Genomic DNA, 13,741 nt, shown 5'->3' with positions numbered 1-13,741 from the left:
TTGAATTCTTGTCATTGCTATATGCAGAACACTATCTTGTCTTCATTGAGGGGATCTCTAATAAGCACTAGATGTGGTGTGGGCTTGAGTTGAGGAGGTTGTGAATCTACCATCTGCAAGAGAATAAGAAAAAGTCTCTATTATAATTGTATATAAATTTAAGTCACTTATCTCCTTTTTACCTCTTTACCAAGCTACCAAAAAATTGTCAAAGTTGGTATGGACAATGTGGAGGATGCCTAGCAGCTTGTAGCTTTCCTCCCCTTGTAGGGAAAGAGTTCAAGCTTTCAAGTTTGGAGGATTTAGTTAACATTTATGCAAGATTTTTTTGTTTTTGTTTTTGTTTAAAGAGTATTGTTTTATTGATATTTACATATAAGGGGTTGTTAATTTATGTACAATGGTTGTACTTGTTTTAGGAAGTAAGCAGTCATAGAAGTTAAATCTCCGTAAGGGCATCTAGATAAGAAAGTTGGACCATAAGCAGGCATAGAAAGGACGCAATATCATTAAGAAATGAGGGTCCATTAAAGTGACTGGAAACTTGTAACTCCTTTTCACTCAGTACTTTATCCAATAGTGGGTGATGTAGCAGCTCCTTATGTGAGTCAGATTTGCATGATTTCATAATTAATCTAATAGATATAGTCTCACAATACAAGGGGACATACCCTATTTCTTCTTGTCTTTATGCTTCATTTCAACAATATTCTCTTTTTATTTGTTCATTACTACTATCATAGTCATTATGTAGTATTTTCTTATGATTCTGTGGTGCTACCTTTGATTTCTATTACGATTTCCTAAAGTAGTATGCTGGTCAATTGCAATGTGTGCAGCAATTTGCTATCTTTTCTCATACAACATTATAGTCCTATTAAGTATTCTCCATTGACTTAGGGCTATAACACTTTGACGATCCTACCATTGTTGCCCTAAACCTTTGGTTTAAAACTCAATTGAAAATGACTTTGTTTCATGGCAAAAATTTGAATTTATTGTAAATCCTTAAAGTGGGATGATGCAATTCAAATATCTAATTTTGCATTTTTGTTTATATGTCAAAGAATTAACTCCATCCATCAAATGTCATCTTGATAAGAAGCAAATCTAGAGAATTGTGGGAGTTGTTAGTGAGGAACCAACATTGGGAACCACCAAGATGGAGGAAAAGCAGGAGTATCCACAACCTTGGATGAGGAAGGAGATACTATTTATACAAAGGTTTACCTGGATATGGATACCTTTTTGAGTACCTCTACAATATATCACTCTCCTACTAGTTCTACAGAATAAGGGATTCAATTCTTACCCAAACTCAGATTACTCCTCCTCATCAAGTGGCTAAGCGATTGCAACATTTAGTGTTGGTTAGAGTAGTCTTGTTGTAGACTTTTGTAGTAGTAGCTAAGAGATCTCTAACTTTCAATCCTTCACCTTTGTTGAGAAGGCCAAGGAGACAAGTCATAAGGAATCCAAATCCACCAGTTAATCCCAAAATTAGGGCTTCTACATCTTTTGGGAAGGAGATGAAATATCCAAATTGCCATGTGGCCCAATTTGAGACAAGTTGGCTTGTAAGTGGCTTCAATAACATGTATGGGGATCAAGCGAAACTTCAACAATTTGTTGCAATCTTGGGTAAGGTTATGGATTGGTACATCATATATGGTATTCGTCATTTTTCTACTTATGATGCACTTAAAAATGCATTTTTAAGTATATTCAAAAAATATAAAAGAGCCATAGATGTGTTAAAGAGGTTAAAACAAATCAAACAAAATCTTAAGATAATTATGTGGCTATTTATATTTTTTTAATCTACTTAACACGACCATATTTGGATTTGTAGAGTTCTTACTTTGTGAAGGGTTTGGATAAAACTATTGCAAGTACAATTGCTAAAATTGAATTGTAGGCAAATGCCACTATAGATGTTATAACTAATGCTACTGAAAGGGTAGAGAAGAGACTTGGAAAGAGCAAGTCTAAGAAGAAGACAAGCAAGGAGTTGTTTGACTCTAAATCTAATGATTTTGATATGGATGATAGTAGTGATGATGAGGATTCTTCCTTTGAATTAGACTCTAGTAGTGAGTTTAGGAAGTCAGATGATAAAGAGGGAAAACTAGGCATAGGAGAAATTAAAAGATGTCAAAGAAGGATAGAGAGTCCTCTAGGGATTGAAGGAAAAGTAAAGATAAAGATGGGAAGACGACCTCAAAGAAGAGGCTAGAAAAGAAGATCAAGAAGCAATTGATGGATATGGAAGTAATGAATGCTCAATGGAATGTCAAGTCTTGCACCATTTGTCAAGAAATTGAGCATGAAGCCAAATAATGTTGGTATAATCCAATTGTGAGGAATGCAAGGATGCAATGAGCACTAGTAGAAACACATGTAAATCAAATAATTCTTGAGATGGCACCAAAAAGGGGATTTAGAGGGTTTAGTAGGAAGGTAGCCACAAAAATAGTGGGTCAATGACCAACCAAGACCATGAAATGTACATCAAAGGCCAAGAGGACCAAGCTACTACTTGGATGGCAGGCACATGTTGGGACCAAACTATAAATTATGGATATGCCATAAGGTTGAAAGAGGAATGCGGACTGAGAATTAGCAAGAAATGCAACCGGCAAGAGCACCTCGAGGACAACAACTGTGGGCAGTTGCAATCCTAGTCTAAGTAGAAATCCTTGTAAAAATTACCAAGAGAGAGTCCATAGGCTAGCAATTGAAGGGAAAAACTAATGAACCTTTGATAACAGAGATGTCATGTGTGAAGAGGAGATATTTATAGGGTAGGAAGTGTGTTGGAAAAACATATGGGGTGTGATTGCTCTAATTGCATCTTAGTAGAAGATGGTCTAGAGGACATTGAAGTTTTGGCTTTTACTTGGGCCAAAAGAAAATAAGGAGTGAATCAACTTAGCCCCTATAGACCTACTGCAAGAAATCTAAGAAATTCAAGAATTTGATAAAAGAATAGCAAGGAGTGCTAGAGGGAGGTAAGAGGTTTCACAACAACAAAATGATCATGATGAAAGTTTGAGTTTTCATGACTAGCAAGAAGGGTCTCATGAGTTCTTTAAAGTACCATCAAACTATTGATTCATGTCTTTATTTCTAATGTGGAGTTGCTATGGTTGTATCATTTATTGGTTTTGGTCAAGTTTGAGTCACTAGTTATATACATCAATTTGTTTTATTCATGTTTCTACCTTCAAATCATGGCTAAACTAGAGAAAGAATGAGTTGCTCCTTACTATGTTCACTATGGAGCTGGTCATCATGACCTACATTGAATAAGCTAAGTACATACCACCATTACCATTCATCTATAGGAGGCACTCAAATCTCAGTATCCATAACTAAATAAATTAGCTTCTTTATTATTAAAAGTCATTGTTGTATATAATGCCATTATTCCATTTGTTTGAGGTGAAACATTGTTCAAGACTCAATCCACAGTAATAGCTATGAATGGTTGCCATTGAGTTATGTTGAAGTTGAGAGTTTACTTTGTATTTCCACCCAAGAGAATACATATATCTTAGCATACTTTGTCTCACGAATCACATGGTGGGGGGACTTACTCAAGCTATTGTGTCAAACACACACAATACACACAAGGAGAAGCTCACTCAACAACACACAAAGAGAGATGGAGGCCAAAACATTTTCTTGCTAGTTTTTCTTCTTCTTTCACACACTTTTCAATGTACATAAGGTATAGATAAGATACAAAAGGAAGGAAAGTGGCTTACTAAGTCAAATAGTGCATAATTGACTATACTAATCAACTTGTGCTATAACTATGCCAAATGTAAGTAGGTGTAACCAACCAAATATAATTAGTGATAAGTTAGTGGCCATGTAAGAGTCATAATGGCCACTGATATACTAAGTGTAGATGTGCAAACCCATCTAACTAAGTGGTCCATAATTAATGTTTTCATACATTGAGCTTGCCGTCTCAACACTCCCCCTCAAGCTTAACTGCATCTTTGCAACTCCAAATAAGCTTCGAAACTTTTGAAGCTTCAGTCCATCCAATGCCTTCGTGAAGATGTCAGCTATTTGATCCTGTGTGCTAACGTATACCAAGTTGATCTCACCTACAAGCATCTTTTCTCTCACAAAGTGGTAATGCCCTTCAATGTGCTTTATTCTAGCATGGAACATAGGGTTCCTAGCCAATTGTATGCTACTCTTGTCACAATGAATGACAACTAGACCATCTATCTACACATCCAAATTACCCAATAACTTTTGCAACCATACTACCTCACATGCTACCATAGTAGCACCTCTACACTCAGCCTCTGTACTTAATAAAACAACCATTGGTTATGTAGAGGGGAGCTCACGCTCAATTGCCAAGACCCATGGACCACTTATTCGTTCAAGTGTTTCAAGTGAGCACCTATTGCTATCTCTCACCTAGCCGACATGGCTTTGATCCGATCGGGGTGTAGTGAGCTTACCTCGATGCCCAAATAAGTTTACTCCTCCCTCAAGCACACTAGTAGCTCCATGATTCTTGATGCAAGCTGAAGCATCCTCAAGCCTCCACCTCCAAGCTCCATCCTCCATAGTCGCGTGCAAGACAATAGAAGAGAAGAAGAAGAGAGGAGATGGTGGAGAGCTTCACCTCCTTGATCCCTTACTCTCACACACTCACTCCCTCACACTCTCACACTCCCTCTCTCAAGCATATACAAGCAAGCAAAGAGAAGAGAAGAAGAGAAGAAGAAGAGTCTCTTGTTGCCACAAACCAAAGAATGAGCTCTCATTCACTTTTTGAACTTTATATACATGCCTTAAAATTCCATGGGCACCCATCCCCTTTTTTACATGACGGGCCATTGTGGCAAGGTCCTCTTTTCCATTCCCTTCTACCTTGCCTACTTCTTTAGCTTATGCCCGTCTACCCTTTTACAACTTGCACATGAGGGATCTTGGCGCTCTTTTACAAAATTTTCGTGGCACCTTTCACTTAAAAAATAAACTTTTTCCTTTAACTTGATTTTAGAGGCCGCCCTTGCGCCTTTGCTTGTTCTCCATCCCGCTTTTTCCATTTCGTCCGCATTTCACTTCTTTTACTTCCGTCGTAAGCTGGGGTCAACATTACCCTCTTCCTAGGTGAGTGCCAGTCCCATGGCACTTGCGAGGCTTTGTTGTTGAGGGTCTGGTGTTTTGAAGGATGGTTGCCTAATGGATGATGGGGCCTTGTGTTAATTGGTAGTGGTTGAGGATCTTAGTAATGATTATGTTGTTGGAGACTGAGGGTATGTTGAGTGGGTGGCAAAGTCTCCGATGTTGGTGGTTGTAGCATTCGGGGAGTACTTGAAAAGAGAAGATGTGATCTACACCTCACCGTATAGTGCGTCATGTTTGTGCTGGTGGAACGGGGAGTTGGGTCTTACATGATGTCCCACACTTGAGGACCCCGTGCATGCGGAAGTGAGGTGCGGTGGTTGCGGCTTAGAGAGACACGTCGATAACCATAGGTGGTGTTACCTCCCTAGATATTTCCTACCCTTGAGGTGCCCTAAAGCGCGTGTAGTGGGGGATCAAAAAGGGCTAGGGGGTAGACATGGAGCCTCGGCCGACCAAGACCATCGGATGCACCTAACTTGAGAACCCCTAGGTACATGGATTGTGGTCTATGTGCACCTCGTAGTGTCTTCGTATATGATTTCTCTTTCCATTTCCATTCTCTTTGTTTTTATTTTTGTTTGTACTTTCTTGCCTTTTTTTTTTTTTTTGAGTTACTAGTCATGATAGAAGTTAGTCTTCGTCATCGGAGTGGGGCGGCGGAGAATGAGGCTTAATAGATTTGTTAAGGAATTGGTGACTTTGGAGATACCCCTTGAGGTCTAGGTGGACTTGAAGGGTGGTGCTGGAGAGGAATGGATGATTGTAGCGAGTGAAGCGGCTATCATTCATATCCTCTAGAAGAGCTAAGCAAAATGAAGGTAGCTGTGCAGCTCGCATCATTAATTGAGCCATTGTGCAACTATCTATAGCATTAAGATCAAAATGGAGGGCTAGGAGGCCACACTCCTACAAAGTGGGGTCTTGCTTAGGAGTATCCTAAGCAATCTAAGGTAATTACATGTGGTAATAAAGGCGGGGTCAGGGCACAAAGAGAAATCATTGATGAAGCAGACCATGGTATCATACAAATTTTTTATGTGAAAATAAGGGCATCTTCATATGTAGTACAATGCGGATTGTAGATTATCGGGAAGTCATATTGACCATGGACACAGGGGTCAAAATCCACTCCTACCCTTTGAGGGTATGGCATGAATATTGGATTGTTTCTCTCGAAGGGTTGGGTGTTGCAAAAGGCCATCAAAGTGTCCATGTTGACATTGCAGATCGGTCTTCTCCATGTAGGTTGGCATTCATAACCAAACACAGACCTCGGCACTTCAAAAACTTTGTTTTGCCAAAATTCAGCATCTTCAGTGCCCCATAGAGTGGGGTTTTGTTCTCGCTCCTTCAGCCATTTCTCCTCGAGCTTGCCTCCAATATTAATCACCTCCTCCACTAGCTTGATGGGCAAAACTCTATATACGGTGGTGGGGAATTGGAAATTAAAATAGAAGGGGTTCGTGGTCGTTTCTTACCATTCCCAGATCACAAGGTTGACATGGAAGCTTGTTGGGGATTTGTCTTTACATGGTGGGATAGGTACAGGTGGTGCTATTACTCCCTTAACATTCCATCTTCTTCTTCTTTCCTCCACCCTTTGTTTTCTCCCTTCTCTTAGTGCCGCTTTTTTTTTGTGTGGAGGTATTTGCTTGTTGTTGCTGCTTCTCTAGTTGTGGGGAAGGAGGTGGTGAAACAAGCTTTTCCTCTTGTTGCCCCATTTCAAAGTTCATTTCAGCCTCCTCCTCTTGCCTTGGCTCTTGCTATGCCCCTTTTGTGAATCCAAGTGCATCTACTTCTTGTGGGGTTAGGCCTGCCAACAAGAGATAGTGGTGCTTCTCTTCAAGGCTAAGGCCAACTCCCATGAGTTGTGGTGGCATCTGCAAGCCTACTCTCAAGGCCCTGCATGCTATTCCTAGCTTCTTCTTTACAACTTCTATGGATTATCCTTCCTTTGCTTGTGTGACATTGAGTAAGGTATTCATGAATGTGCGTTGCTGAGTTTGAAAGCCCATTTGGGTGGCCTCTGCTTTGCTTTCAGCGAGTACTTTTTCTTTCTCCACTTGAACTGGATGACGTGCCAAGGTTTTCACCCTCCTTTCATCGCGAGTTGCCCACTCTTCTGCTCTCTTTGTCATCTCCCTGAAGATCTCCCCCAGTCTCTGTGTTAAGGTTGTTATTGTCGATTCCTATTCTTTCCATGTCCGAGTTATCACCTCCTTCTCCTTTTCCAAGTACTCGATCTCTCACCTCTCCTACTCATCTATCTCTAGCATCACCCTTACTACTAGGTCTTTGACCTCTCAGTGATCCTCTTCCTCTTCTTGCTCTGTTTTTGCTTCTCTTGCAGTGAGCTCATCCATGCCCAGTTGGACTCTCTTCAGTCGAGCTTCTAGGTCCTCATGTTGTATTAATAAGAGTTTATATTCATGTTGTAGTCCAACCAACTCTTGGTTCTCATCTTCAAGTTGCTTTCTCTAGGTTTCCTCTCTTTCTTCCTTAGCACTGAGCTTTTCTTTTAGCTCACTAATCTCCTTTTGGTACATGGCCACCTGCCGGGTTTTTTCCAGCTGGAAGGCTGCCACTAACTCTTTCTTAGCTTCCAACTCAGCCACCACTATTCTCTTCTTCTCCTTGGCTTTCTCTAGTTAAGAGAGTAGCTCTTCTGACATACTCATCGTAGTTAGCGGGTGGCGTCATAGTTGTGGGGATGGGAGTTGTGGAAGTTCCCACCTTTTGCCGCTTAGGAACTTGCCTTGACTTGGTGTCTGCTGCTAGTCTCTTTTGCCCTACGGTTGGGGTTTCCATGCTCTTTGCTTGAGCCAATTCCTTGTTAACAAAGTACTACACCCAGGCCATAAGATTATTGGCATCTACTATGGTTGGGTTGCCTTAGGTAGGCATTGCTGTTGTGGGGGTAGGTACCATGAGGGGTGGAATGGGGTGGATGGAGACTTTGCCTTTGCTCTCCTGCACTACGGTTGGCATCCTTTCAGGAACCTGTGTTCTCAAACTCGGGCCCTCATCTCTCCTCGGGCTCAAAGTGTCCACCTCGTTTTGTTCGCCTTGTTGCTCCATTGACTTGCATTTGGCTAGCTCGATGTCTTCCTCTTCCTTCTTCCTCAACTCCTCCTCCTTTTCAACGGCCTTTCTCTTCCTCTCTTCTTTGGCTCTTTTTGACTCTGCCTCCAACCTCTCAAACTCTTCTCTCTCTTTCTTTTTCCTTTCCTTTGCCTCTTTCTTAGACTCTTTCTTGGCTTTTTGTAAATCCACTTTCTCCTTTTTCTTCCTTTCTTCCTCCTTCTTTTCTTGTGTTGTCTTCTTCTTGGACTTATTTGATTTCCTTCTGCTGGACCGAGCTTCTTGCTCTCCCTCCTCTTCACTAATTGTTCTCTCACTTGATTATTCTATGTCATGTTGGGGAGGTGACTTGTCAGGTGTTTCATCCGCTCCCTCCTCTCCATCATGTGCCTCCTTTATTACTTCCTAGATAAGAGCGGTCAAGATTCCTCCATATCTAATGAACGAGGCTTTGGTTGAAGGCTTCTTCTTCTCGGCTCCTTTTGACGCTAGGGACTCTCCACCCACCGGTCTGCTTTCAAGGACTAGTGCTTTAGCGGATTGATCAACGGTTTTCTGCTCATAGCCATTCCAATCCATCTCATCCAGCGAGTGAGAAGCAATGCTCTCCAGCACAAGCATGCTAATCCTGTGCATAAGCGAGTTGTACCTTTGGCTAGAGAAGAGGGAGTGGATTACCTTAGCCTAGAATTTGACTTCTGAGTCGGGGATGTCTTGGATGCTTATGCCATTATTTGTCAAGACCTTCTCCTTTTTCATCTTCAGCATGGCATAAACATCTCTCTTGTGCCTCTTTTCCACCTTCGGTTCCAATCCTAGTGCCTTCTCTACCAAGGCCTTACTAAGCGGGATATTTGCACTTGGTTCTTTCTCTACTCCCCATAGTTACTATCCCACACTCCTTGTCAAGGTCGTATGTTCTTAAGAATTCCACACAATTAGTGTGGTTAGCCAAACTTTTCAATGTACTTGGCAAGGCTGCATTGTTCTACAACCCTCTTGGCAGCCTCCTCATTGGCCACCACCTCTTTGATGTTGTGAATGCTCTTGAATTTGAGCTCCGATTTTCAAGGGAAAGGCCATACTTCGCTCTTTCCTCTTCCATCAAGGGAAGGTGATGGGCTCGGTCTTGTTGTGACATCTTCAGCTCCTATCATGAACCATGGTTCACCATTAGTGCTTTCCAAAACAGTTACTTGCTGGAAGAAAAGATTTTATGCTTGTTGAATTGAAACATTTTTAGTACAGAAATAGACTTTCCCTTCAAGTTTTATTTCAAAATTTTGTGACATTTTCCTCACTCGCGAGTTAATGTTTTCCTTCCTTTTTTTGTTCTTAAGTGTGGATTGAGGCTTTTAAGGTATGTTTTTCCTTTTCTTGTTTCCTTATGTGTTTGATTTGATTTTGATTCACCTTACCCCCTTACCCTCACCTCCTTGGAATTGAGAAGAATCCTTCCTAGGATTGAAGGTTAGAGGGTAAAAGGCGTTCAACACATGGGCATAGTGTTTCACTTTCGAATGAGCTAAGCATAGAAGTTTGGATTATATTCCATATGAGCGTATCGGTCCATGTCGAAGGGTCGGATGCCTACCTGGGTGATGTAAGTAAGGACATTGAGCAAGAAGTCACTAAAGTCTATGCAACTAGCAATATGTAGTTCCTCCTCAATGAGGATGCAAGGGTGTCCCTGAATGTGTTCTTCCATGGGTTGGTCACGAATGGTCATCAATACCCTATAAGAGGTTGGTGGGTCATACTTCGATGTTTTGAATGCGCGTCATTGCTCTGCATTTTTCATGATCTAACATCCTTCGAGCTCCCATTGAAGAGCCGAAGAGTGTACCATTTCCTAAAAAAGGGGAGTTGCTATCAATAAGCTATTTCAAGCCTTTTATCTCTTAATTGTTGGCATAAGCTGTGCGCTTGTCATATGAGGTGACGAGGCATTGTTTCTGTGCTTGTTCGTGGGAAACATCGGTGGTAATCGGCTCCTTAGCTGCCTCGAAAGCCTTGACAAACACAAATTTTAATTCCTCCCAAGAATGAGGGAGTGTCTGTACTTTTGTCACTATAGGCTCATCCAAGAGTCCCAAGTCTAAGCGGTCATAGCATTTAGCAAGTGACATGAAGGTGGCATCTAGGAGTCTAAGATAGGCAACCAAGTCATCCCCTGTGTTCTCTGCTAAGTCCAAGGCCACAGTCAGAATTGATTATCGCTCATAAGAGGGTCTAAGGTTGGCAGGGGGTCGGAGTTTGACAAAACTAGAGAGTTTAGCAACTGATGGTCGCCACTTTGGTTGTTCCTGAGCTTGCAGTTGGGCCTTTTGTATAGTAGGTTGGGTTGTGGTTAATGACGGTGCACTGTGCCATTTGGGTGACATTTCATGAGTTGTAGAACTAGTCATGTTATGTGTGTGAGTAGTTGGTTATGGTTTGGGTCGATAGACTTGCTCAGTCTTCAATGGTTTGTGTGTTGGTGATTCTGAAGGCTTTGAATCTAGTGGCTTTTGTGGCCTTGGCCTTGGATGTGTCATGTGGGCTTGTGCGGTCAACTTGAGGGTGGCATTTGTCTTTGGCTGTTTTGGCCTTAGGAATCCATATCAAGGCATTACCCTCATAATAGCCTTGCTCTTGCAATAGGTTCTTGGGGACCCATTGTGGCTTGTCTACTCCTAGATGGCGGTCCTTGCAGTTTAGGCATCCATTGAAGGTTTCGCTCATGGGCCTTAACTTTGACTTCAGTGATTTGTTGGTCTTGAGGCTTGGAGAGTTGTGACAAAGCACTACCCCCCTCCTTAGACTTAGTGGTGGGTTTCTCTATTGGTGGCTTTGCAGACTTGGAAGGAGTCACGTAACCCTTGTTGAAAGCTATAACTATGCATACATTTAACCTGTTAGTGCGACTTATGAAAGTCAAGCAAAGAGAGAGAGAGGATATTCGAGATTATATGATCCATATGACGAGTCTTTTAAAGAGAATTACCATGGGTGAGAGGTCAAGTGAAAGGGAAGTATCCGTAGTATTCCTCAATGGAATACAACGCGAAGATCTCTACAAGCCTTGACCAGCAACTCAAGCTTACAACGAGACGCATTGTCAAGGTTCTTTGAAGAAGCTATTAGAGTGGATGGCCAACCCAAGGAAGGAAGTTCCAGAGGATTGAATCAAGAAGAGTCTAGTGCCAAGTGTTCCGAGAGAGCCTCATTTCTGGGTGAGAGAGTTGACCCAAGCACGTAAGACAAAGGGAAAGGCACTGAGTCAGGACAAGAGCTAGCAGAGATTAGGATGGACATAGCCAAACTACAGGAGATGATGATACGACCAACACTTCACACGTCCAATGTGTGCATTGTGGTGGAGCCCACTTGCCAGCTGAGTATCAGGACCCTAGGTCACAACCTTGTGCTAATTGTGGTAGGTTTAACCATGACACCATGCATTGTTGATTACCTCAGAGGCTCCCATACCCGCAGCCTTACAGTCAACCCTATCTTTTGAATAGGCCACTGAACCTCTTCAGAAGGGGAGCCCCATTGGCTCTCCCGACACATAATGATGCTAAACCAGCCATCCCTATAATGGAAATAAATCCTACAGGCATCCCTAAAGCAACCATATTCCAGTCCCACTATGTGGACGAGCCTAACAGCACGATGAGCCTTATGTAAACCCATATGTGTCGTATGATAAGGAAGGCAACACTATGCTTATGGACTATCGACCAATACCGGTGATGGCGTTAGGTAGAGGGAGGGGCTGAGGCCTAGGAGGGCAAGCCCAAGAACCAATTGTATGTTGGACTTGTAGGCACCAAGACATATTTCTTCGCACTGCCTCGAGAGAGAGCAAGCGAATAGAGATAAGGCCGATTTAAGATGCGCTGAGTGTGGAATCACACATCTCTTTGTTGACTAGCCAGAGACCATCCTCTAGTTCAGCAAGCGAGCCATTGGTTCCATTGGGGTTGTTTAGTGTCGAGACACTTGACAGGGAGGCCACACCTATCCCGTTGCATGTCATGACCTGTGCGCAAACGAAGCAGGATGGCATATCATTACCAATGCCTAGCAACTTTGATGCAACCTCAGTTGGAAAAAGAAGTCGGAGATGAAGGAAGAAGAGACTTGACGCTAAGGTCGCCCTCAAAACCAAAAGTGCCATGACTCTGCTGGTTGGAGGGAAAGTCAGTGATGCAGAAGAAGAGACGTCAGTACCTCAAATGGCTAAAAAGGAAAGTGCTAAGGTTGGGGAGTACCCCAACACGAAGTGCCAACTCGAAGCCATCAAGAAGGTGAAGGAATGGGTAAGGGAGGCCCATGAGCACGTAAAGGACATTGAACCCATACTAGAGGACAAGGTCAATGATATCTCAAGCATAAGCACGGCAATCTTTCCCCCCACAACCAATATGAAGGGAGGCGATGGCACCCCAAGCTGGGTAGCCTAGACAAATACTAAATGCTCCGTGCTAGCAAACCAATCAAGGCCATTGGCCAAGAACCGTAGACTTGGGAGAGAGGCAAGTTACTAACAACCTCCTCAATACATTGGTGGCCACCCCTGTAACTTTAAGCTTAGGTGACGTGCTTAGGAAGCACCCAACACTATGGCTAGAGTTGAAATAGTGGGTTGAAGAACCAAATGAGCCAATTTTTGCAGACTTGCTTGAGTATGATGATGCAAAAACTCAAATATCGAGCCTGATGCTGCACTCCATGCCTAAGTCCCTACATGGAAATGCCTTCTTGGAAGGCACGGAAAAGCATGCAATCCTACCAGTCTTAGCACTGGGGGACGTCACTAGAAAGGGGATTGTGGACACTGGGGCAATAGTGAGTGTGCCGAGTCAGGCAGTACTCCAAACTTGGGATAACCCACCAATCGAGTCTGCTAGATTTAATATCACACTGGCAAATGGAATGAAGGTGAAGCCATTTGGAGTGTTAAAAAATTGGCCAGTAAAGATCACAAGAATCTAGTTCTATGTTGACTTCATAGTCATGAAGGGAGTGGACTACGACATCCTGCTAGGCCGACCTTGGATGTGCAATCTGAGAGTCGTAGAAGATTGGGGCAATGGTCTTATCTTCTTAGGCAATCAAATAGAAGCTATGAGAGTGGAGATGGACACTTGGAACACTATGCCAGTTGACCTAGATGCCATCTTCACCATGATGAAGGGCGATGGATAGGCTAGGGGATCCTATGGAGCTCTTAACAAGTATATCATGTGCCCCGAGGACGAACAAGACTGGATCAATTCTGGCTACCATTGACCTACCGTTCTCAGATACTGAGGAGCGCAAACAAGTCATCAAGGCAACTCACAAACTCAAGGACACACCTTCGGTGCGATATGCATGATGACTCGAAGCCTATATGGAAAACTCGACCTTGTTGCATTCCAAATCCCTAACAATAGAAGAGAGCTCCTAGAGATCCTAGGGTACTTGACTGACAAGTTGACGGGAAACCCAGCAACGAATCTTA

The sequence above is a fragment of the Lygodium microphyllum genome, chromosome 20 (assembly GCF_053477565.2).
Source record: "Lygodium microphyllum isolate KBCC chromosome 20, Lygodium_microphyllum_v1.1.10, whole genome shotgun sequence".
NCBI classification, from domain to species: domain Eukaryota; kingdom Viridiplantae; phylum Streptophyta; class Polypodiopsida; order Schizaeales; family Lygodiaceae; genus Lygodium; species Lygodium microphyllum.
Note: the sequence above shows the minus strand (reverse complement) of the source record.